We start from the raw sequence: 24,598 nt of genomic DNA on the forward strand, positions 1-24,598 counted from the left end.
GAAAATCAGAGTCTGGAGGAAACCCACACAGACATGGGGAGAATGTGCATACTCCATGCAGACAGTGACCCAAGCTGGGAATTGAACCCGGGTCCCTGGCACTGTGAGGCAGCAGTGTTAATGACCGTACACTGTGCCACCCATCCAGTATATAAAATATAGGCCACTGATTTATTGTTTTCATAAGACAAGAGTGGAACTTAACCCTTGAAATATCTGTAAAATAAAGCATACTATTTAATCCTTACATGGCAGAATATTATAAAGCAGCATATTTTCTGGCTCAACATGGACAATACTAGAAATGATCTATCGCAGAAGTTGAGGAATAAATTACACAACTGCTGTGAACCATCAGCGCAGTTCTCCCAATGGCTGCATTCTGCATTCTAAGACTGCCCTACAAATGGTCCAAGTACAGATTTAATGAAAACTGTAAGGATGTCAGTGACATTTTCATGTTGTTTCAATGAAAGAGTGCTGATACTCTGGACTAGCTCAGCCATCCTCTTTGCTGGTAACTATCTGGTCACAGTGGGAGTTGGGACTCATAGTATTAACTGAGCATGGTTTTCGCTTAACCTGCCCAGTCCTATCTCTCCCAGCTCCTTTGCTTTCAGGCCCTTTTCTAACAGCACCTGAGGTTCTGACCTAAAAGCATAGCATTAATAGACCTTGTCCTGTGTCTGTTGTCAACTTGTTTCTCTAATTATTTATTCATACCTTTTTCTGTTCCATTGTTTGAGATGTGGTAGTATACAGCTGCTCATTCTGCATGTCTCTGTGTTGATAAGCTTTGTAGTATTTATAAGTCTATAAATTATTGCCAAAGTGGACTTTGGATAAAGTCTGTGTAGAGCAAAAGTAATTTGAAGCTTATAGATTAGCTGCTTGCTTTGAACTTGACCCATCTGTCATTCTAACTTTGCATTGCAAACCTTTAATTCCCCAAGCCAATGCGAAGCCTATATATTTTCTTCTTTGAGGCACTGCAAGTTAGTCTTTACAAGCAGAGAGTTTGTGCTTAGCCGTCCTTTATCATCCCTCTATGGAGAAACACTATCGGAAATGAAAAGTTAATATCCCACAGGTATAATAGTGTCACAGAGTGGGAAAGTGCTGACAGATGATAATTTCAGCTATTAGAAAAGGACCTGAAAGGAAAGGAGCTGGGAAAGATAGGACTGGGCAGACCAAACAGATGTGCCTGAAAATATCAGAAGCAGTGACAGCACAAGGGAAAGAAATTAAGAGAAAGCTGAATTAGAATTCCTTGGATCCATTTTTCTAAATGAGCATCAGACCACCCTCAACTGCAGACATCAAACAATATTGCTGTTCAACATCTTTGAGCCATCTTCAAGAGATGACTGGAGAATTGTGACATACAATGGTGATTTTCACTTTGAGCAGACTTTGACCACTTGGTGGGAGGTACACTAAAACCACCAGCACAATGTCATCCTGAGTGGCCCTCGGCCGCCTTAAAGGCCAGGCTTCATTTTTTGTTCATTTTTCACTATCTTGGAGTAATAGGGACAGCAATTTCTACTTTCTCTTCCATGGATCCAAACAAGAAGTGGCATTTAAAAAAGATCTGGAAGGCAAAGGATGGTGGCACAGTGGTGGCACAGCGCCATGGACCTAGGTTTGATTCCCAGCTTGGCTCACTGTCTGTGTGGAGTCTGCACATTCCCTCCATATCTGCGTGGGTTTCCTCCAACACTACTTGTGGTGTTGTTTATGAACTAGTGAGTGGAGCATGGACTTTGGCATTGTCCAAATATTCCTCAAGGAAGTTGTAAATCTAAACAATTGTAACTGTTACAATTGACAAATAGACACATTCAGCTGCAAATTTCTGAGTTGCGGTAGGAAAGATCTATCAGAAAATGCCTAGCTTTGTTTTTCATTTTATTAAGTTTTGCTTTGCATGGTTTTCTGCATGCACTGTGGTCCTTTGTGATAGGATGAGTGGGAGAATGTGTGCTGACTGCAGCTGAGCCAGCCAAGTCTCAGTTTGAAATCCATCTCAGCTAATCGTATTTTTTTTTCTGTAGTGTAGAAACACAGAAGGAAAGCTACTGACCACAAAAGCACAGGACTTCAGTAATAACTTTCAAAATGTGAAGAATTAAAATGTTTGTTAAAAGGAAGAAAAATTAACACTTAAACACACATGGTAAAAAATACACATTTAGAAAGAAACTTACAAAATAACACCCAAAATGCTTCATCAAAGGTACACAATAAAACTGTCTTTTTGGCAACTTAAAGGTTCCTAACAAAACCAGGAGACTGCTTTCACTTTACAGGGTACTATCCATGACTTCCCTGAACTAATCCACGCTGATGTGATATTTCCAAAGGAAGATCCAAAACAAACTGTTTCCCAGCACCGATATTCCCCTGGCCCCAATCTGAGCTGCTTTCTTCAATTAAAAGACTTTCACAGCTTTTCAGCACACTTCAAAACACAGGAATTGGCTTTCAATGAGCCTCCTACCCAACCCAACCCCACTCCAGCAACTAACAGCAGCTGAAAATCTATTTGCATAAATAGCTTTTCATCTATTTCATCTTAACTTTTCATTGTCTTCAAATATATCTTTGAAAACTCAGGTTTCTAAATTTTAAAGCCTTTGTGTCCCTACTTTACCTTTGTTTGGGTCAATACAAGTTTAAAACACCTATCCTTGTTGAGTCATTAATCTCTTATAAAATGCAAATGTTCTTTCTTACCATTGAAATTCCTTTGAACCGCAACAGCTACAAATCAACTTCAAAACTTATCTCCAAATGCAAATTTCAGATCTACTCAGTTTGCTTATGAGTTAAGACCTACCTAAGGCCTCATTACAAAATGCAAGAAGACAACACCTTTATTCTTTCATCTCTTATATTCTGTGGAGAATCTGACTCTAAACACCTCACCTTTGACAGAGACAGTGCTTACCCTCACCTGCACAGCATACATAAACACAGAAATATAAAAATATACTCATAATATCTTAGAGTGCAATGGAGCACGTGAGTGTTGCTGGTAGTTATGGTGGAAGCTCATATGAGTAAACTGTATCTGATTGTTGGGGATGAGAAAGAAAGGGAGCCATAAGGAGATGGAGAGTGTAAAGAGGGAAGTTGGCTCTGTGGAATAGGAATGTCAATCTGAGGGAGAAGTGTGAGGTACAGCAGCAGGAACAAGGGGGAGAAAAACAGGTGAGGAATGAGTAGAGCAGGTTGCCAAGAATTGGAGGTGTGAAAGATGCAGTCACTGCTGTGGCAACAGTTGGAATCATTAACAGTGGTGGAGCAGATGTCGAGTAGAAATTTAGTATTGATTTCAGTGGGTGGGGTAGTACACAGTTAGATCAGTGCCATAGGTGAGAATGGTACTGAAAATAGGCAGTTATTTAAGTGATGCGAGTGGAACATAATCAAATGTGTTAGCCTGAGAAAGTGGTAAGGAAAAACTGTATTTAAAGGCTCGGCACTATGTGTGACTGGGATGTAGAGTTAGGGAAGAAAGTAGTAGCGTGCGAATGGAAGGCTCCTGGATGGAAGAGTTAGCCGGAGTGCAGGAGAACATTGAGTGCAGAAATAATAAATCCAGCCGCCTGTGGTTTTCTGTGAAATTCTGAACTTCTGTGCAATTGGGTTCACTGACTGTAATGTGCAAAGCAGACAAATGTTGATTGCGAGTATGTGGGAAGAGCCCAGAGCCATGTGGTTGTACTAGAACTTGGAATGTGTTTTAGGTTGCTCATGTTAACCTGATTCTGTTGGTAACACTGCCAGTTGGAAGAGGTTCAAGGAATAATGGTTTTCTAAATAAAGATCTGATTCTAATTTGAAAAACAATGGCCCAGATTTTGCTGTCAAAATAATGGAGGCTAATATTGCTCATGGTGATTTCAACATAAATGGTACAGAAGATTCAGGCAAGGGCCACATTTGACAATAAACACAAATGTCCAAATGCTACTTTTCTGCCTCTCTAGAAACCAACTCGACTTTCTGCTGACTATTGGTAGGCATTTAATGCTGTGGACCTGCTGTGTTTTTGTGGTAGATACAATCTAAACTCAGATATTTAACCGTAGACATTTAAGACTAGTAACTCTGGCATAAGTTGTCTTTTAATGGGGTGGTAAGTGTAAATGACTGGCAATCAACTGCTCTGGCAAGGAAAATGTTGATTCTAAGAGTGTTGTCACATTCCTTAGGACACGGTGGTACAGTGGTTAGTGTTGCTGCCTCACAGCACCGGGGACCCGGGTTTGATTCTGGCCTTGGGTAACTGTCTAAGTGGAGTTTGTGCATTCTCACCAAGTCTGTGTGGGTTTTCTCTGGGTGCTTTGGTTTCCTCCAACAGTCCAAAGATTTGCAGGTTAGGTGGATTGGTCATGGTAAATGCATGGGTTTATGGGGATAGGGAGGAGGGAAGGGCCTGGTTGGAATAGAGTAGGTCCAGACTCAGTCAGCGACATGTCCTCTTTCTGCACTGTAAGGATTCTATGATTCCTTCAGGTGGTGAATTGTTCCGTGAGATTTTTAAAACTTTTTTAAAAAATTATTTTCTTATATTTCCTTTTTATTTATTATTTCCTTCTTAATCCAATCTTTCTGACCTCTATGTATTTCTCTTCCTGTGCCTGGTTTACATTGATTTGCCCCCCTTTAATTCACCCTCCTTCTCAGATTTTCCTATGTTTATTTTTCAATCCTTAAATCTCATCGCATAAGGAGACAGCATGTTGCTTGTCCTGTTTATTTAGGTCCTAACAGCATTGCTCCCCTCATTACAATGTTATCTGCTTGCACTGACAGCCACACAGTGGCTGAGTGGAGCAGGGAAAAGTCTGACTCACAAAACCTACCATTATATGCCCAGTAACAGCAAATTCTGGTCCAATAATCCTCTAAATTCATGATAATTAAGGCATTAATTTATGCTATTAATTTACTCCTGATTAATTTTACTGCTTAACATTTTGTCACAGACAAATTTAATGTATTTCTTTTATAGTGACTGTGATTAGTAAATTTGTGTATAAAAGATGTGCTTTCTTACCCGCAGAGTGAAGGTCCCAATTTAAATAATCCCACCTTTTAAATACAAAAGGAAGTTATTTATTGATGCACACTTTTCCCAAAGGTTAAAAATGCAACATTTCACTCACTTAATTCACCAACTCTTACATAAACAAAAGTTAAATACAGTTAAAGGTCAATATTATAGTCACAATTTGCTATTGTCTCAGTCTCTTTGGGTCAGGCCTGTAGTTTTTTAGATAAGTTGATGCATTAATTAAAGTGAAGCAGAGGATTCCCAGTAAGCTTCTTACAGTTGAATTTCTAGGAGGCTGGTTTTCAGGTAAAGTTGAAGCAGGTTGAGGAGAGTTCTTCTCCTTCATTCAATTGTTGTTTATTACCTTGGCTGCTTAGTTGACTTGCAGCTGATTTGTTGATTTTCTGATCTGTCTCCACGGAATAGCATCTCACTGCTATTAAAAAAGCAAACATTAACTATGGGTTTCTTTTAATTCTTTCATGGAATTTGGCTGTCGTTAGCAAGGTCAGTATTTCTTACCTACCCCTGGTTGCACTAGAATTGAGTGGCAGTTAAGAGGAGTCACTTGTAGTCCAGACCAGGTAAGAATGGGATGTGCCCTTTCTTTAAGGACATTATTGAACCAGATGGGTTTTTTACAACAATTGAAAATGGTTTCATTGTCATCATCAGACTTTTAATCCCAAATTTTTATTGAATTCAAGTTTTACCATTGGCAATGGTGAGTGTCAAACCCAGAGACCCACAGCAGTACGCGAGGCCTCTGAATTATTAATCCAGTGTCCATACGACGATGCCACCACCTCCACATCATGTGACTTCCACCTGTTTAGAGTCCTTTTCCAAATAAGGTAGATGGTTAGGTCAATTAGGTATCTGTGTTGTAGCTTTCACACTTGAGAGTTGAGACAGGTAGGCCGGAATTCTCCAGTCATTCACGCCCCACCGCCATTACCATGAGAGCAGAGAATTTGCTGCTCAGCCAAATCTCCATCCACTGCAGCGGGACTGGAGAATCCCAGTTGCGGGCAAGGTCAGAAAATTCTGCTCCCAGTGACTTTGTATTTGAAAGACACATTCAACTGATAATATCCTTCTGACATAGTCAACATCAGTGGAAGCTTCCTTTTGTTAATGATCCATCCTTAAGCAAAATGAGGTGCGAGTTCCCCAGATGACTGTGAAAGTCTCAAGTTAAGTTTATTTATTAGTGTCACAAGTGGGCTTACACTAACACTGTAATGAATTTACTGTGAAAATCCCCTCGTCGCCACCCTTCTGCACCTGCTTGGGTACACTGAAGGAGAATTTAGCATGGCCAATGCACCTAACCGGCATGTTTTTCAGACTGTGGGAGGAAACCAGAGCACCTGTTGGAAACCCATGCAGACACGAGGAGAATGTGCAGACTCTACACAGATAGTGACCCAAGGCCGGAATTGAACCCAGGTCCCCGGCGCTGTGAGGCAGCAGTGCTAACTACAATGCCATTATGCCGCCCTTAAATTAATTAGGCATTTGCTTGAGACTCAGGACTTTCTGGAGCTCAGAATGCCAAAGGTCACATGGTTTGAAGTAGCCATTTTAACGTTCTGTTTGGATCCAATTTTTTTAAGGATTGACAGAAAATTCTTAACGTACTAGGATATGACAATTTGATTAAGTGTACTGATTTGTGGGCATGTGTTTCATTTTGATTAAGCCCGATTAAAATATAAAAGAATAAAGGGAAGTTGTCAGCAATGAAAAGTATAAGTGAATGGAGTGCAGGTTCACAAATCCATGAAGGTTGCGTCACAAGTTGAGAAGGTTGTTAGGAAGGCTTATGGAATGTTAGCCTTTATAGGAAGGGGTATAGAGTACAAAAGCTGCCGTCTAATGCTTCAGTTGTACAGAACGTTGGTTAGACCGCATTTGGAGTACTGCATCCAGTTCTGGTCACCTTACTACCGGAAGGACGTGGAGTCTCTGGAAAGGGTGCAGAGGAGGTTTACCAGGATGTTGCCTGGCATGGAGGGGCTGGGTTACGAGGAAAGGTTGGAGAAACTGGGACTATTCTCCTTGGAAAGACGGAGATTGAGGGGGGACATGATAGAGGTATATAAGATACTGAAGGGAATAGATAGAGTTAATAGTGAGAGACTGCTCCCTAGACCGGGTACAAACACGAGAGGTCATGATTTAAGGGTGAGGGGGGAGAGGTATAATTTGGATGTGAGAGGAAGGTTCTTCACGCAGAGGTTCGTGGGGGTATGGAACGCGCTACCGAGTAGGATGGTGGAGGCAGGAACGTTGGATTCGTTTAAGGTTCAGTTAGATAGACACATGAGTGAAACGAGGATGGAGGGTTATGGTAGGGGCTATTAAATAAGGTTAGAACCTCAGGAGACACCGGAAAAGCAGGCTTGTAAGATTAACGTTTTTGTCTTTTTATTCCGCAGGTGGAGGTCCACCTCGTTGTCAAACGAGGGGCATGCACACGGTGGGTCGTGCGTGGGCTGCTCTTGGAAGTTCCGGGAGTGGCCTAGTACTTCGTGTTGGTGTGTGTGCTTGATCCTGGACCGGTAGACGGGCGCCGCAACAGCTCAGTGACTAGCACTGCTAGCTGTGCAGATACATGGATTTGGGCCTGTTGTCTGTGGGAGTTTGCGCATTCTCCGTGGTTGCGTGGGTTTCCTCCGGGCGCTCCGGTTTCCTCCCACACCCCAAAGGTGTGCTCTTAGGCTGATTGGTTTTGCCAAATTGACACTATTCTCCCCTGAATCTGGCTAAGTTAGGGGTTCCATTCGTAGACACGCAGGGTAGAATAGGTGTAAGGTGATGCGGCGGCGCAGGCTCGTTGGGCCGAAGGGCCTGTTTCCCGTGCTGGGTTGTTCTTTGTTCTTTGAACTAAACCTATATTGAATTATATGCTAAATGTCTAAAACATTACATGGCATTAATTAATCCAGTAGTACAATATAGAAACTACAACAATACTTGTATTTATGTGGGACAATATCCCATGATACTTCACAGTGGCATAATCACACCTAAGAGGGAGCTATTAGGAGAGGTGGCTGATAGCTTGTGCAAAGATATGAGATTTGGAGAGGTGGGGGGGATTTAGGGAGAGAATGTTACATCTTAGTGTGAACAGTGGAACTCAGAAGGGGATTGTGTCTGTTATCTGCACATCGCAAGTGGGTGAGCTTCTTCATGGAGGTCATTACATTCCCATTGGGTTTTTTTAAGGGGATTATTTCAGAGCTTGGTCAATAGTGGCCAAGGAGAAAGTTATCTATCAGACCTGTACCAGGCCTGGAGAATAGTGCACATTGTAATTGGTGTAACTATTGAAGAGGAGAGGTGAATAATGGGGTATGTATAGACTTAAAATCAAGGAACATGTTTTAGAGAAATGTGTATGGCTATAGCTGTCATGCAGCCCTCAGCAAACAAATTGGCCATTTCAGGTATACGTTTTCTATAACTAATGTTTAAGTACAGCCATGCTACGCTGGATGAAATAATTTACTGCATATTAGTTGAATGGACCCTCTGGCAGATTAATCATCAGACACATGCTGAAAATTCAACACCATTGTTCAGGTCATGACATGGGATATAAATATATAAATACAGAGATAATATATTAGCATTACGTAACATGCTTATGATTTAAACTTCTAACACCTCTTATCTATATAATAATGTGTACAACAAACTCTTCTGTAGTAATTATCCAAGCATCTATGTGCAAAACTCCAAAACTAAACAATAACACATGCCCAGTGAATGTAGCAATGAGAACAAAGCCAAACCAATCATTTATTTTCCTGCTCCGAGTACATATCACATCTCTTGCAAAGCCAAGATATCATAGCTCGTTGAGTCATTTACCAGTACATGGTAAATTCCTCTCAGCAGCAATTTCGTTTTTGGACTTACTCTAAGGCTAAAAACATCCGTTACCTTTATTCCTGTTTGCCCAATGATTTCTTTAACACGGTTTTTATTTCCCATGTTGTAGTGTTTGTCTTTTCTGTACATGTTTGTTTGTTGACAGAATCCTTGGGCTATCATGTCAAAGGCGGGGGGGGGGAGGGGGTGCGGTTGCGGGTGGGTGGATAAAACTAGTTATCTATGTCAACAGCACAAAACAGGTTTGTAGTCAATCAGTAGCTGATTTTTCACCATGTTCCATCTTCTGAAGTTCACAGAGCAATAGTTCAAACTCCTTCTGAAAGTACTTACTTCTTAGTTTTACCGTCACTTTTGCTTGGTTCAAAATTAAAAATCTTGTTCGTATTTTCCACATGGTTGGGAAGTAAAGCCTGATGTAGTGAAAGATCAGCTGCTGATTTTCTGTGAGCCTGTTTCACGCTGCTGTCACAGAGTACTTTCACCCCGAGCTTTCTAAGATAGCACAACTAGAAGAGGCGAGTTCAGTTCAGCCATATAAATGACTAATGTGTACAGATGTATTGTGCTAATGGGCTGGTTGACAGAATAAATAGCTTACACTTTCATTCCCGATCCTGAAGTTCGAGATTATTTGTGTTTAGTCTGTCAGCACAAGAAACAAAGCATTCAAGTATTCAATTTCAGCTCACCGCTCTTAAAATACTCTGGTAAGAGTTACATTCAATCACCACATGGAGTCGAATTTTATGGCCTCTTTGCTGTGAGGGCAGGCCCATGGAATGCAGCAAGCTTTTAAAAAATCCATTGACTTTGGCAGGACCCTAAAATCCCGCTGGCTCTCATGGTGGGCCATTTCATCCATTGGACATGGTCTCTTTGCCTTCAAAGGTATTAATAGCTGAGCCAGAGTGATGAAGGTGAAATTATACTCCAAATGCTAGACTCAATAAGATTTCTATTGCACCTAAGGGCTGAACCCTTAAATGCATCTTAAAGCAACATGTCTTAATTTGGCTTTGCAGGAGATGTGATAAAAGGGAGACAATTTTCATGAACTTAAAAAATACATTGGGGGAGATTTTCCAGCCCTTCGTGCTGGTGGAAACTTCTGGTGGAAAACGTGCTGGCTCCCAATGCCATAAAACCCATGGTAGGTTGTTCACCCACTGTGAATTTTGTACTCACTGAGGTTATCGTGTCATTGTGAGAGAATTAAACAATTTCAATTTGCCACCCAATGTTGGAATCAACACTCCTAATTCTGCTTCCTTAACTTTGTTCCCAAAATTTGCCTGAACACCAAGTGAGGAAAATACCTTCTATTGCACCGATGTGATCCTTTTCCAATTTTTATATCTTGTGCCATTCTGAGCGAAGTTATCAATTCTCTGCTTAATTAGTTGGGCGGCAGGCCTATGGCAACTGGATTGAGGATTGAAGTTGCCCATGGCATTGTGGCACAACGGTTAGTACTGTTGCCTCACAGCGCCAGGGACCCAGATTTAATTCCGGCCTTGGGGGTCATTGCCTGTATGGAATTTGCACTTTCTCCCCATGTCTGCATGGGTTTCCTCTGGGTGCTCTGGTTTCCTCCCACAGTCCAAAGATATGCAGATTAGGTTGATTAACCATGCTAAAATTAACCCTAGTATTGGGGGATTTGCAAGGTAAATGTGAGGAGTTATAGAAATAGGGCCTGGGTGGGACTGTGGTCGGTATAGGCTTGATGGGCCGAATAGCCTCCTTCTGCACTGTAGGGATTCTATGATGAACTAATTTCACACAGGACTCTTACTGCAAATGGGTGGAGGAATTTCAAACCCTAGTGGTCTGAACTGGATTTGAAACCAGGGCATAGAAGTATCTCACCCATTCTATTAAATATATGTGTTCAGTCAATGTTTGTGGAGAGGTTTTAAAAGATGCTTGTGGCAATATAAGATTAATTGCAATGCATAAAGTCCGGATGACACGTAATGCATATTTTTTCTACCCACAAATCAAGCAAGGATTCCTGTTGTATGGTTCTAAGATATCTGACTGTTTTGCATGAAGAAACTGTGGCTCAGTTGATAGCACTGTTGTGTAGGTATCACAAAGTTCTGGGTTCACGTCCCAATCCATGACCTGAACACAAAATCATGACTGGTGCTCCAGTGCAGTACTGCAGGAGTGCTGCACTGTCAGCAGTGCCATTGTTTGAATGCAATGTTTAATCGAGCCATTTCCCAATCTCAGGTTGACACATAAGATCCCATAGGTATTATTTTGAGGAGCATCAAAGGGGTTATCCTGGTCTCTGGGCTAATACTTAATCCTGAATCAATGCTGCAGATTATCAGTTATTATCACATTGCTATTTGTGGGCACTTTCTGTGTACAAATTGCGACCGTGTTTCCTACATTACAACAGTGGCTACATTGGAAAAGTATTTCATTGGCTATAAGATGTTTTGAGATACCCAATGGTTATGAAAGACGCCATTCAAATGCAAATCTTTCTTACACACTGACATATAAACAGACTTTTTTTAAAAAAATAAGCTAGCTTTATTCCCAAGTTTCACCCTTATGTAAGGTAGGTTCTACAACCCTCTTCTAGTCTGAATATAAACAAGGACTCTCCAATTTTAGTCCTGAGATTGCAATCAGTTACTCTGGCTGGGTGCTCTTTTCCTGACAACAATAGCAACTTGCATTTATATGGCACCTTAACACAGGAAACTGTCCTGTGGTGCTAAAGAGCATTATCAAACAACATTTGACAGGTTTATTAAAGCTAATTGCATTACCAGCACCACTACCTTAAGTAAATCACAGAAGGTGGTGAGTATCTGGAACAAGCTGCCAGAGGTAGTAGCAGAGGCAGGCACAATTTTATCTTTTAAAAAGCATTTAGATAGTTACATGGGTACGATGGGTATAGAGGGATATGGGCCAAATGCAGGCAATTGGGATTAGTTTAGGGGTTTTAAAAAAAAAGGGCAGCATGGACAAGTTGGGCCGAAGGGCCTGTTTCCATGCTGTAAACCTCTATGATTCAATCAGCTCAGAACAAAACATGGTTTTGAATGTTGGGACTTCCTGGTGTCTTTGACGTAACGCTTTCAACTAATGAATCAGGAGGGGAAGACTGTAACAATGATAAAAGCAAAGTAGTACAGATGCTGGAATCTGAACCAAAACCAGAAGATGCTGGAAAAGCTCACCAGGCCTGACAGCATCTGTGGAGAGCGAATAGAATCAGTGTTCCGAGCTCTGACAGAGGGTCATCCAGACTCAAAACATTGACTCTATTCTCGCTCCACAGATACTGTCAGGCCTGGTGGGATTTTCCAGCATTTTCTGTTTTTGTTTGAAGGCTGTAACTGTGTCAAAGTGGACATTGAAATATATATATATAGTGTAGATATTTGTACGTAATAAATATATAAGCACAAGAAACATTGAAAGCAATTCCTGTCAGCCATTATTATTATTCAAATTGATATCCAGGGAATACTGGATAAAAAATCATGTAGTTGGTGACCAGTAGTTTCCAAATGTGTTCACCATCTGCATGTGATAAATTGTATTTTACATTTATAAATATCAAGCCAGTATTTAAATTAAGTATGACCAAATTGGTTGTTGCTTGTTTAAAAGGAAACTTTTATCTGTTAGGTCCCTTACTGTGAAAACAATCATCAAACAACATCAAACAGCAAGATTAAACTGTACAATTAAATTAAATTAAATTAAATTACATCCACTGCCATGGTTCATGGCCTGGGAGTTTGATGTAAGTTATCAATGAAGCTTGTTCTGGCCAATTACAGAAGTGATGTCTTTATTCTTTCTTTCTGACATGAAGACATAAAAGGAGATCCCAAAGGTCATCTCAGGAGATTTCTATATTTTATATGTGAATTATAAATAATTCCACACCTTGTCCTCTTGAGGTGGGTCACCCCCTTCCCCCACCCCCCCACCACTGCAAAGCGCCCCCCCACCCCCGTCCCGTTCTCACCACCATCCATACCATCTTGAGAAAAGTCATCTTTTCAACATTTCATTCTAATCTGCAGAATAGACCAAATCCACCCGAATTGCTGATAGAACTCACTCAAATCCGCTTATTCATGCACCAAACATCACAAAGAAATCAAACCTTTCTATGCACAAGCTAAAAGAATCAGGTACTCTGAGACTTCAGAACTGTTGAATATGTAACAAAACGTATTCTCCCAGCTGGGCTAGACTTTAATATTATCTAGTATGTTCCATCACAAGTAATCCCATTTCCACATTATTTTACCAAGGCTCTGATGCAGCCCTCAACACCCATCATCACTCTCCAATCTCTGTCCCATTTTCCCACTGCTCTCCGATTCTTATTCCAGGGTTCCCATTAAGTTCACAAAACCACAAAAATGCTGACTACACAACTCTTGTCCCTCATGTTAGCTGATATCAAAAATAGGTCATGTTCCTCAGATACAAACCCTCTCCCTTTTAACAATATTGTCATTGTCTCTTCTTGTTCTTATTGCACTGCAAATTACTGCTCATCTCCAAGTCTCTTCTGCTTGCCAAGCTACTTGAACAAGTTGACTCCTCCAAAATCTATGTCCACTGCTCCTGCAAATCTAGCTTTGGATTTCTCCATCAGATTTTTTGCCCTCCCATGGAACAACAATTAATCTAATCAAAGTAATGATTGGCAACTCTGACAAAGGGTCATCCAGACTCGAAACATTGGTTCTACTCTTTCATAAGAACATAAGAACATAAGAAATAGGAGCAGGAGTAGGCCATCCAGCCCTTCGAGCCTGCCCCGCCATTCAACAAGATCATGGCTGATCTGTTGCTGCTCAGTTCCACTTTCCCGCCCTCTCCCCATAATCCTTAATCCCCTCTCCTATCAAAAACCCATCAATCCGCGTCTTAAAAATATTTAGCGAGGCAGCCTCCACCACTTCAACGGGCAGAGAATTCCAGAGATTCACCACCCTTTGAGTGAAGAAGTTCCTCCTCAACTCCGTTCTAAACCGCCCCCCTTTTATCTTGAGGCTGTGCCCCCTAGTCCTATTGTCTTTTTTGAGCGGGAAGAGTCTTTCCACCTCTATCCTATCCATCCCATTCATCATCTTATACGTCTCAATGAGATCTCCTCTCATTCTTCTAAACTCTAACGAGTACAAGCCCAGTTTATTCAGCCTCTCCTCATAGCTCAACCCCCTCAACTCCGGTATCAGCCTAGTAAACCTCCTCTGCGCTCCCTCCAAGGCCAAAATATCTTTGCGCAGGTGCGGCGCCCAAAAATGCACACAGTACTCCAGTTGCGGCCTCACCAATGCCCTATACAGCTGCAGCAAGACCTCCCTACTTTTATATTCAATCCCCTTCGCTATGAAGGCCAGCATCCCATTCGCCTTCCTGACCACCTGTTGCACCTGCAGGCTGGGTTTTTGCGACTCATGCACAGATTTTTTTTTATGAAGACAACTCCTCACCACCTTCTCAAAGGCAATTAGTAATGGACAATAAAAATGCTGGTCTAGCATTTTATTCTTTCATGGCCTATTCACACAGTTATCCCTGGAGAAGCCCAGTGATGTGTCCTTAGCTCTCTTATCTTTCCTTTCTGTATGCTGACTCTTGGTGGCATTTTTTTTCTCCACAGATGCTGTCAGACCTGCTGAGATTTTCAACATTTTCTGTTTTTGTAATGATTAGCAGTTTCCATGACTGAGTGTGGTGCATTATCCTTCAACATCTCTATTTAACAGTCTTATAACAGCCTTCAACAGTCTTTGACCTACCTAACCACACTATTCTCTCACAATGCGTCTCCTCCATTATTCAGCTCATGAAACTCTGCCCATGCTTGGATTAATGTTTTCCTATCTGACTGCAGCCAGATTATCTCCTTCAACAACACCTTCCAACCCCATGAACACTACCACCTAGAAGCACAAGGGCAATAGTTGGGCATAGGAACACCACCACCTGCAAGTTCCCCTCCAAGCCACTCACCAAGCAGACTTTGAATTATATCACCATTCCTTTACTGTTGCTGGGTCAAAATCCTGAAACTCCCTTCCTAACAGCACTATGGTTGTACATACACTGCATGAACTGCAGCAGTTCATGAAGACAACTCCTCACCACCTTCTCAAAGGCAATTAGTAATGGACAATAAAAATGCTGGTCTAGCATTTTATTCTTTCATGGCCCATTCACACAGTTATCCCTGGAGAAGCCCAGTGATGTGTCCTTAGCTCTCTTATCTTTCCTTTCTGTATGCTGACTCTTGGTGGCATTAAGTGCAGATTGTATTTATGTAGTCAGAGTGCTTGCCTGATAATGTACATGTGTAGAAAACTGTAATTCCCTCCAACTGAACATTAGGAAGATCAAAACCACAAATCTTGAATCCTTTTCACTGATGCCAGCTCCACTCCTTCCCAAGCCACTGTACAAGGCTGAATGAGGCGATCTGTAACCTCAACATCTTAATCATCTCAGACCTATTTTCTACATCATTATGGCTACCTACTTCCATCCATGAAAAAAATCACTGGCTGTATCCCCACAAGAGCAATCCTATTGATGAGACCTCAGCTGTTTCTTTGTCACTTTGTTCTTTACTGTTCCTGTGGTCTCCTGACCAAACTGTCAACCACATCTCTCCGAGAACTTCAACTCATCCAAACCTCTTGCTGCTCATATCCTGCCCTACACTAAGTCCCCATCATCCACCAAACCTGTGACTGACTGAACAACATTGGCTACCAATTATGAATGCCACAAATTAAACATATTCATCTTTTTAATTGGAATTCTCCAGCTCCTTTGAAATTCATTTTTCCTCTGATTCCACCCTCTTGAACATCCCTGCTTCTTTTGCCCCAATATTCATGCTCATGTCCACGTCCAGTTAGGCCTCATGCTTTAGAACTCCTTCCAGTTCACCATCTCCCGTTTCTCCTTTACAACTTCTTTATGGCCCATCTTTTGAATCAAGCTTTTTGTCACCCCTTTTATATTGCTGTTTTTGGCTTGATTCTATTTCATCTTTATTTGCTCTGCTGTGAAGTGCTTTCAGACTTTTCCTGTATCTATAAATGGCAGTTGCCATTGTTGTTCATTGCTAACTTTCCAAAGTATGTACTAACCTGTTCATCACTCTCCCATAGTCTAATACGCGTGTGTTTTAAGTGTTGCATTACCACATGCTTCTTCTCAAGAATTCTGCAGGCCTTGACAATAACTTGGATAAGTGAGACTTATGGTGACCTCTGATGATTCTGATCTTTAACCCACTTTCTCAAGAATCTACATTTCTGGCTGAAGCAACACAGCTGCTGACTTCTCTCCTTCCTTCTCCCTGTGCCTTCTATTCCATGCCTCCCTTGGTAAGATATCATGCATTATGTTTTTATATAGTCCTTATACAACTTTAACCAACAAATCTATCATGGAAACAGAGTCCCTTTTCTAACAGTAGCTTTAATCTTTCTCACTTCATGTGCTTTCCTATCTGATCCAGAAAAGGGCATACAGCTAAATGTCATGGACTCATTCAGTACAATCTGACCATGCAAGGCCATTTGCGACAGTCCCTTTTCAGGTTGAAAAACCACAGTAATAATGGCATCTTTTTTATCCTTCTGAAAGCAGAAACAGATGGGAGGTAATGACTGACATCTATGGTGAACGATTTTAAAAATTGATATGTCTGGTGTATGGCAGCAGCCTGATGAAAATGCTCATTATAAGATCATAACTGGAATAATTTTCTATCATTATACCCTGTCTCGATGATCTGTACAAAAAAAAACAATCATAACTCCCTGGTATTCTTTCTTCTCACTTTTGTCTCTGTTCATCCTTGAAGGGTGGCAGAGTCAAATCTGAATCTGTCCTCACTAATGTTGCCAAATATGCATTTCCAAGTTGCAATCAGGAGCAGAAATGCAGATGATTATATTTTCGAACCTCCCGCCCCTTACCTAGCTCCGAGGTGCTGAGGCGATGGTCACAATCTGACTGAACCTGGCCCCTAATATTATCAAGCAATTGGAGCTAGAGTATCCATCAGGCTGACAATGCATTTAAAAACAGAGACATTCATTAGCATATTGCTTTTTTAAAATTTATTTTTGAACCCTTTGATATGATGATTTTGGTTGTGGAGCAAGTCATGCCTCAGGGAACTTGTTACACTCCATGGGAACTTGCCTTATTTAACCATTTGAGTGTGTTGTGTCTGGCATGTATTGTCAACTGCTGTGGGGCATGCTGATTCTCTGTATGCCTTTAATAGGGAGCTGGACTGGGCTGTAGATCATATAAGCAGGAAAGTGAGCAGATAACACATGGTCCAGGTATACCCTGGACTGACTGTGATTAGCCAAGGGAGTTGGAGAGAATTTCCCAGTGCTTTCCTTCCCCCTAAGTGTCAGCTGTGGCTCAACTGGTAGCACTCTTGCTTCTTGAGTCAGGAGGATTTGTCCACAAGTCCTACAAGCACACAGAAATCAATAATGATGTTCCACTCCAGTGCATTACCAAGGAAATGCTGCACTGCCGTAGGTGCTGCCTTTCAGGTAAACCAAGGTCCTACCTGCCCACTCAGGTGAATGCAAAAGATCCCACGGTGCTACTGTAAAGAAGAGCAAGGCAGCTATCCCGGAAGTTCTGGTCATCTCTTAACCCTCAATCAACATCACAAAAACAAGTTATCCGGTCATTATCGTGTTGCTGTTTTTGGGAGCTTGCTGTACGTAAACTGCATTTCCTACATTACAACAATGATTACACTTCAAAAGTACTTCATTGGCTGTACATTATTTTGGCATATCTGCTGGTCATGAAAGGTCTATATAAACACAAATCTTTCTTTTCCTACCTGTCACTTTTATATACTTACATTTAAAGGGAGACTAGAAAAATGTTTTAACAAGCTCCTTTTTTTTAATCAGGGAAGACAAAGAGCAGGAAAATCTGTGCATAAATTTCATTACAATTATTATCTTTGCAAGTGACACTGTGATGTACTTCAATAGGATTTATATTACTTTGCTGCACATCTTCAAATGATGAAAGCTTCACCAAATACTTATATGCAAAGAAGAAAAACTCTTTAAAAACTTGAGTAAACCTTCATTGATCTGCCTTCATTTCTTCAGCCATAGATACTAGATGGTGCAAAGCTGGTAAAAATATAAATTTTTATGCAGTTTAAAGTTTTTGAATCATTTCCTCACATTTCCCCATTTGAATTTCTTGTTTCTTTCGTTGAGTCATAGCTGAGAGAGAATGCAGCTTGACTTGCCTCAGGCTTCTGTCATTGCTACTCTGAAACCAGCCACAAGAAGGATAGTGAGAGCAATGCAGTAATGATTCTAAGGATAGAATTTAATGTCCTCTTCTGTGATGAGTTGGTGTCTGGGGGAGATGAGGAAGGGGGGGTAGCCTTTTAAATGGGTAGGAGGGTGATGGATAGGGATCCTTCCCACCACTGCCCGAATGAAGTGGGAAAGCCCGTGGATGGTCTTCCTACCCCATTACAAATTGAGGACAAGTGGACAATTCATGGCAGGTGGTGGCTTCGCCATACGGAAAACGCTAAAATTAAACACTGCTGTGTTTCCTTACAGACTCCCGAGGAAGAGGAGTGTGAGGTTGTTGTGTTGGTAATGGGGGGATGGGGAAAGGTGCATGTGCAGCTCTGACGAAGGGTCAGCCAGACTCAAAATGTTGACTCTATTCTCGCTCCACAAATGCTGTCAGACCTGCCGAGATTTTCCAGCAGTTTCTGTTTTTGTTACATTTCCTGATTGTCATACAGTCAGTGGGGCAGATGGGAGGGGGTTGGACAAGCCAGCGAACAGATAAGGAGCTACCAATTATGGTGCATTATTACACTGCCAGGTCTGAATTTTATTATTTGAAAGCTCTCTTTTTTTGACAATAAAACAAAGGCTATCGGGTGCTTTGTATTAATGGAAAGTTGTTTTATGTAGTTTTTATTTGTGTTTGGTGATGGAAAAAGAAGAGCCATACATCATTTCTGGCATAGTGTTACCACAAGCGAGAGGCACAATGATGAAAATCAATGTCAGTCGCTTGTTTACAACTGAAGCAAAAGTTGATATTTCCCACAAAGGCAGCACCCTATAAGACAGTAAACTGCAAAAATATATGATTACTTTCAGAGTTTCAAACCCCAGCCAAAGTTTTTTGTAAAGTAAATATGGAAATGTGGAATCATTTAATTTGAACATTGTTTAGATGATTTACCAGTTCTGTACTCTTTCTAACTGTATATGTAGATAACATGTTATATCAAGGTGCTGCTATTTGATACTAAGTACATTCAGTGACAGTATGTGTAAGTACGTCATTAAAGCTGAATCTCAAAAGCTTGATATTCTCATTCGTATCATTCATTTTTCCCCTTCTCTTACTAGAAAAAGTGAAAATATAACTCTTTGGAACTATTTAGCTAATGGTTCCATCCTTAAAATAATGGGAAAACATATATTGCTCATCATTCAGTTTACACTAAAGTGTCTCATCATCAACATTGAATAAAAACTCTCTTTCCTGAGGGAATAAGGTACTTAGCTATTTCAAGTGACCAATGTATGGCAGCCTTCCCTTTGTTGCAAAACTGCAGAAACTGCCATAAATAAGTCATTGCAGAGCTGTCAATTTAATAGTCACGAGAGATCCATTTCACTACAATACCATAAAGCGATTGAGATCGAACGCAGTGATCTTCCTTTGCCTATTAATTAGTATTCTGATACAATAAATCAAACCAGTCTAGCTTCCAGCTATTAGCTATTGATGAGACCAAGTGCTTTTTTTAAATATTATGAGAATGTTATGAATTGATAAAATTCAGTTCACCCATAAAAAGAAACAATAAAATGATATAGTTATTTAATATTGGTTCTATATCCAGGGAGGTTCCTCATACTTCTGAACAAGATAGAAGAAAAATTTACCATATTGATTGATAATCCTTCTCTCACTTTGGCCCACACCGTCTGGGTCTGCACTCCTAATCTCTAATTTATCAAAACTGTTTTGGTCACTTCTGTTACTTATTTCTTGTGCAGGGATTCTGGACACAATCAGTCTCAAGTTGCTATTCTCGATCTGTCTGGGTGGCACAGTGGCATACTGGTTAGCACTGCTGCCTCATAGTGCCAGAAACCCGGGTTCAATTCCTAGTTTGGGTCACTGTCTGTGTGGAGTCTGCATGTTCTCCCCATGTCTGCATGGGTTTCCTCTGGGTGCTCCAGTTTCCTCTCAGCTTCCAAAAGATGTGCTGGGTAGGTGCATTGGCCATGCTAAATTCTTCCTCAGCATACCTAAACAGGTGCCAGAGTGTGGCAACCGGGGATTTTCACAGTAACTTCATTGCAGTGTTAATGTAAGTGCACTTGTGACACTAATAAATAAACTTAAAACTTTGTTTTGAGGTTAAGATGCATTTCACTAGTCTTACGCAAAGACTTAAAACCACATTATCTCTTACCTCCCTCAATCTTTCCTACATGCTGTAATCCACAAGCTTTTGAAACCCAACTTGCCATCATCAAGACTTCTTGATTGATCTCACCTTCATTCCTACAGTTTTCAATTCTGGACCAGAGGTTCCTCAGGGATGCTCCCAATCTGCTAGCACATCTTCACTGGAAGTGCGAAGGCAAATCTCTGCTTATACATGTAAATGGGGTTTCCACCACATTTCTTGCAAATTTTCAGATATGGAGTGAGCAGCTCTGAGGAAATTCCTGTTCTAGTTCTTTGACTTGCAACTATAAAAAAATTGTTCCAAATAACATACATGCCAACAATGAGTGACCTTGATATCAGGGCAATATGCTTATGATGCTGGAGTTTTTCCACTGTTTACATAGGAGATGTATATTTATGCCAGGTTTAGTCTGCTGACCACTGGTGATCCGTGATGTTTCTCTGGGTGATCCGTGAACTGGTCCAAAATTCAAGCGTCTGAAGCTGGTACTTGGTGACAAAGGTTCGATGGCCTTTTGGCACTATGTACTGTCTGAATATCTTGGACTCATCAAAACAGCTCTGAAGCATCTCTTGCCAGTGCCAAAAGCATGCAACTGTAAGATTAGATTTTCAACACATGCAGGGCTGAAGACAATAAAGGGGAAGCCACTGAACATGAACAAGAGACTGAAACATTTCAGCTTAGAACGAGACATCACCTCATCAGTGTGTCATCAAAAGCAGCGACATTTTACCCATTAATCTTGAGGAGGGTTTTTTTTGTGATGGTGAGAAGAAGTGGGTGGGGTAGGACTGGTAGGTGGTCCACGGGGTCTTTTGGCCTGCAGATGGAAAAGTTTGAAAACCATTTTTATAAGTCAATAGCCAAAAGAGAAAATGCTGGAAAATCTCAGCAGGTCTGGCAGCATCTGTAAGGAGCTTTGACAAAAGGTCATCTGGACTCAAAACGTGAGCTCTTTTCTGTCCTTACAGATGCTGCCAGAGCTGCTGTGATTTTCCAGCATTTTCTCTTTTAGTTTCAAATTCCAGCTTCTACAATAATTTGCTTTTATAAATCAATATACCCATTGGAGAAAAGTTAGAAACTGCTTCTTCTTTATCAACCCTGCTTGTTCTAGTTTCAGATATGGGTCAATTCTATCAAATGCGTAACCTACTTGTATACAGCAGATATGCATAATAGCTATGAATAAATTATAACTAAACTATCAGTTGAAAAGTGGATTCAGCTAAATGTGAGTGGCTTTCTTTTAATTTTTATCCAGTGAGGCAGATACTAACCTTGTCAGAAGAGAGGAATCATGATTCAAACACAACTGAGCCTCACAGTAAACACAAGTAAGTTGTTAGTTTGCATCCAGCAAGTGCTGTGAATTACTCAAAGCAGAAAACATGTTTCTGAACTCTAGGCTGCAATGTACACTTACTGCTGAATCATTTAGTCGGCCGTATCTATCAGGGTGTAATCTGTGTTCATTCAGTGTAAACTAATTACCTCATTGTTTGGTTGCAGTTTAGAGGTTTAAGGAAGACATTTTGTGAAAACCTTAGCTCAGAATTGCAAGGGTGCTCTGGTATTATTGTAATGGTTACAGGATAGCTTTTATGGTTCAAATATAAATACTATTAAATATTACAAATACAATAGTTTTAATCACTTTGATCTTTGAAATGAATGAGGCAAAACTACTAGAAGCGTTAATGAACGCACAGATGTCAATATAATAATGCTGTAACAAAGGTTTCAGTTTTAAAAGCCTTGGAATCATTTGTCATTACAATAAACATTTGCCTTTTAATATTATAAGTTGCTATATATTTTGTAGCATTAGTGGTTAAATCAGGAACTTTCAAAGTGAAGGAACCAATGTGTTACATACTTTAAAAAAGAAACAGTAGCTCTATCATTTTGCTGGTTGCTCAGATCAGCATTGGGTACAGTCTTAGAATTTCAAAATCGCTTCCTCTCCTCAACTAGTCTCCTCTTAACTGCTTTCTTGTTCACATGTATTGTTCCATTCAGCCTCAACAGGAACTTTGCAATGATTAGTCACATGTAAAAACAGGGGTATCATCTAAACTCCTCAGCTGAACACTTGGATTCATACCTCAAGACTTAGATTTAACCAGAATTTTCTGTTATGGAAAGGATTAATTCACAAGACCAGCTGTTGATATCCTCCTCATTACCAAATGCAATGAATAGCACTCCATAGTAAGAGTTTGTTAAGGATCATCCTGTTACGGCATGGCAAATAGCTTGTAAGTCACCAGGCGCGACTTAGGGGAGCTCCTAAATGAGTTTCTGTTAAATCTTTCTCTTTCAAGAAAACGAAGAATCTTTCTATTAAGCAGATAACATAGAGAGTCATTTACAAGAAAGGTCATTCTCCAAATGTGTCACTGTGTGTTCAGTGTGTCCACATTCTGTCAAACACCAAAGATTAGAGGTGCTAAATCAATCTACAAATCTGGCGCCACTCTGGTGCCCAAAACTGGGTTGATGTTAAGAAAATATCAGCTCCCTACTCCTCTTTACCCCCACAACCTTTACTGGTAAAGCAGTTTGACATCTTCTGACTGCTTAATATTTACACTAAACACAGATTAATGCTGTCTGTAATCTTCCACATAGCAACACACAAGAGACGCTTGGTCTTCCTTGTTCTTCCCAAAGAGCCGTATACATTTGTATCTGTCCTGTTGTTCTAATCTTTCATTTATTCTAATTGCATCTCAAATGGATCTGTAACCCTGTGAAAAGAACGGGATTAATAAACGCCTCTGAATACACAAACAAGTATAGGTCATTCCATCGCAGCCACATTCGCGTCCCCACAGAAAGAGATGTATTTTTTAAACCACAGACTAATTTTAAACATACTGTAAGGTAGGAAGCAGCGAATCCTCCAATTTGTGCATCACAGCAGGCAACATTTGCAGATATCAGACACGTCAAACAGCACTGATTGAGCTAAGTCACCAAGCAGGAGTAATAGTTGTTGGATTCAGGGCACAATATAAATTCAACCAGACACGGACTGTAGATCGTGGCATCAAATCATCCTACGTCTTTTCTCCCTCAACTGTTGGCAAAGTCCTGTTAAAATGACATGTGCCTTGTACAGGTTATTGATAGATGCTGTACCTTACTTGGATAAACTTTGGCACGCGATAACTACACTCAAATCACCACGGCAACAATCTCTAGCATTTAGCAGAGGAACAGCTTTATACAGCACAGTAAAAATGAAAAAAAAAGCTTTAAGAGAAAAACCAAGAAAATTTCTGTACCTGTGAGCAGTTGGTTGATTATAGTCAAGGCTGTAGCTTTATTGCAGTCCGAAATGTAATCTCAGCCAGATCTTTGAAATATGTTTTAATGTTTCTTTCTTTAATTGACTGTGTTCTCCCCAGTGGTCTTGTTAATCCATTCTAGTCCACATCCAGATGAAAGACAATGCAAAAGCAAACGGACAGCCCATACAGCTGAGCTCAGACGCTCATTGCTGTCATTAGCAGTTCCAACCTGACACACACTCTGCTGGTGGGGTCGGGGGGGTCAGGCAAGAGCAACCAGCTCCAACATTCGCTCAGGATCTCGGTTCTCCCTTACCTCAGAGTCATTGCACTCTCTTTCAAGTGCAGTTGTCCTAAGTCTGGCTCTTCTCTCTGGGCAATCTGTCACCACACAAGCAGCTAGTCCACAGCCTCACCTGACTATGCCCCTCTTGGCTGTGTGTGTCTCTCTCTCCCTTTGTTGCTTTGCTTATTTTATTGAGAGTAGGTATTTCTTTAAAAAAAACTGAAATAAAATATCAGAATCTGCAGACAATCAAATACACAGACACAGCTGGCTGAGAACACGAGATGGAATCATGCTGCTTCTTGATACAGCTGATAAGGACAAGATTGAAAATATTCTGTGCACTGAACAATCAGTTCATCATGCTTCCAGTCTCTCTCTCTCTTTCTCTCATGGGGAGGGGTTGGAAAAGCAGAGGCGGAAGCAACTCTGAACATTTCAAACAGTAGGGAAATCATTCCAATACTACAGCAGCCACTGGAAGTCCT

General features: G+C 40.8%; 1 protein-coding gene across 4 annotated transcripts in view; it reads right to left on the minus strand.

Moving 5' to 3' along the window:
• LOC145344062 (protein shisa-like-1) overlaps nt 1-24,217 on the minus strand; it is a 172,219-nt gene extending 148,002 nt beyond the window's left edge. The window contains exons 1-2 of one of the 4 annotated variants that reach the window (XM_080190839.1): nt 23,819-24,217; nt 21,223-21,345 (exon numbers count right to left, since the gene is read on the minus strand). The gene's annotated coding sequence lies outside the window, so the exon portion shown is untranslated. Of the gene's footprint in view, nt 1-21,222; nt 21,346-23,408; nt 23,475-23,818 lie in introns of those variants that run through there. The other 3 variants (XM_080190844.1, XM_080190838.1, XM_080190841.1) reach the window with 3 other exon arrangements.
• Nucleotides 24,218-24,598: the final 381 nt, after the last annotated feature.

Source organism: Carcharhinus amblyrhynchos, chromosome 6 (genome assembly GCF_965287045.1).
Source record: "Carcharhinus amblyrhynchos chromosome 6, sCarAmb.v2.hapA, whole genome shotgun sequence".
Lineage (NCBI taxonomy): Eukaryota > Metazoa > Chordata > Chondrichthyes > Carcharhiniformes > Carcharhinidae > Carcharhinus > Carcharhinus amblyrhynchos.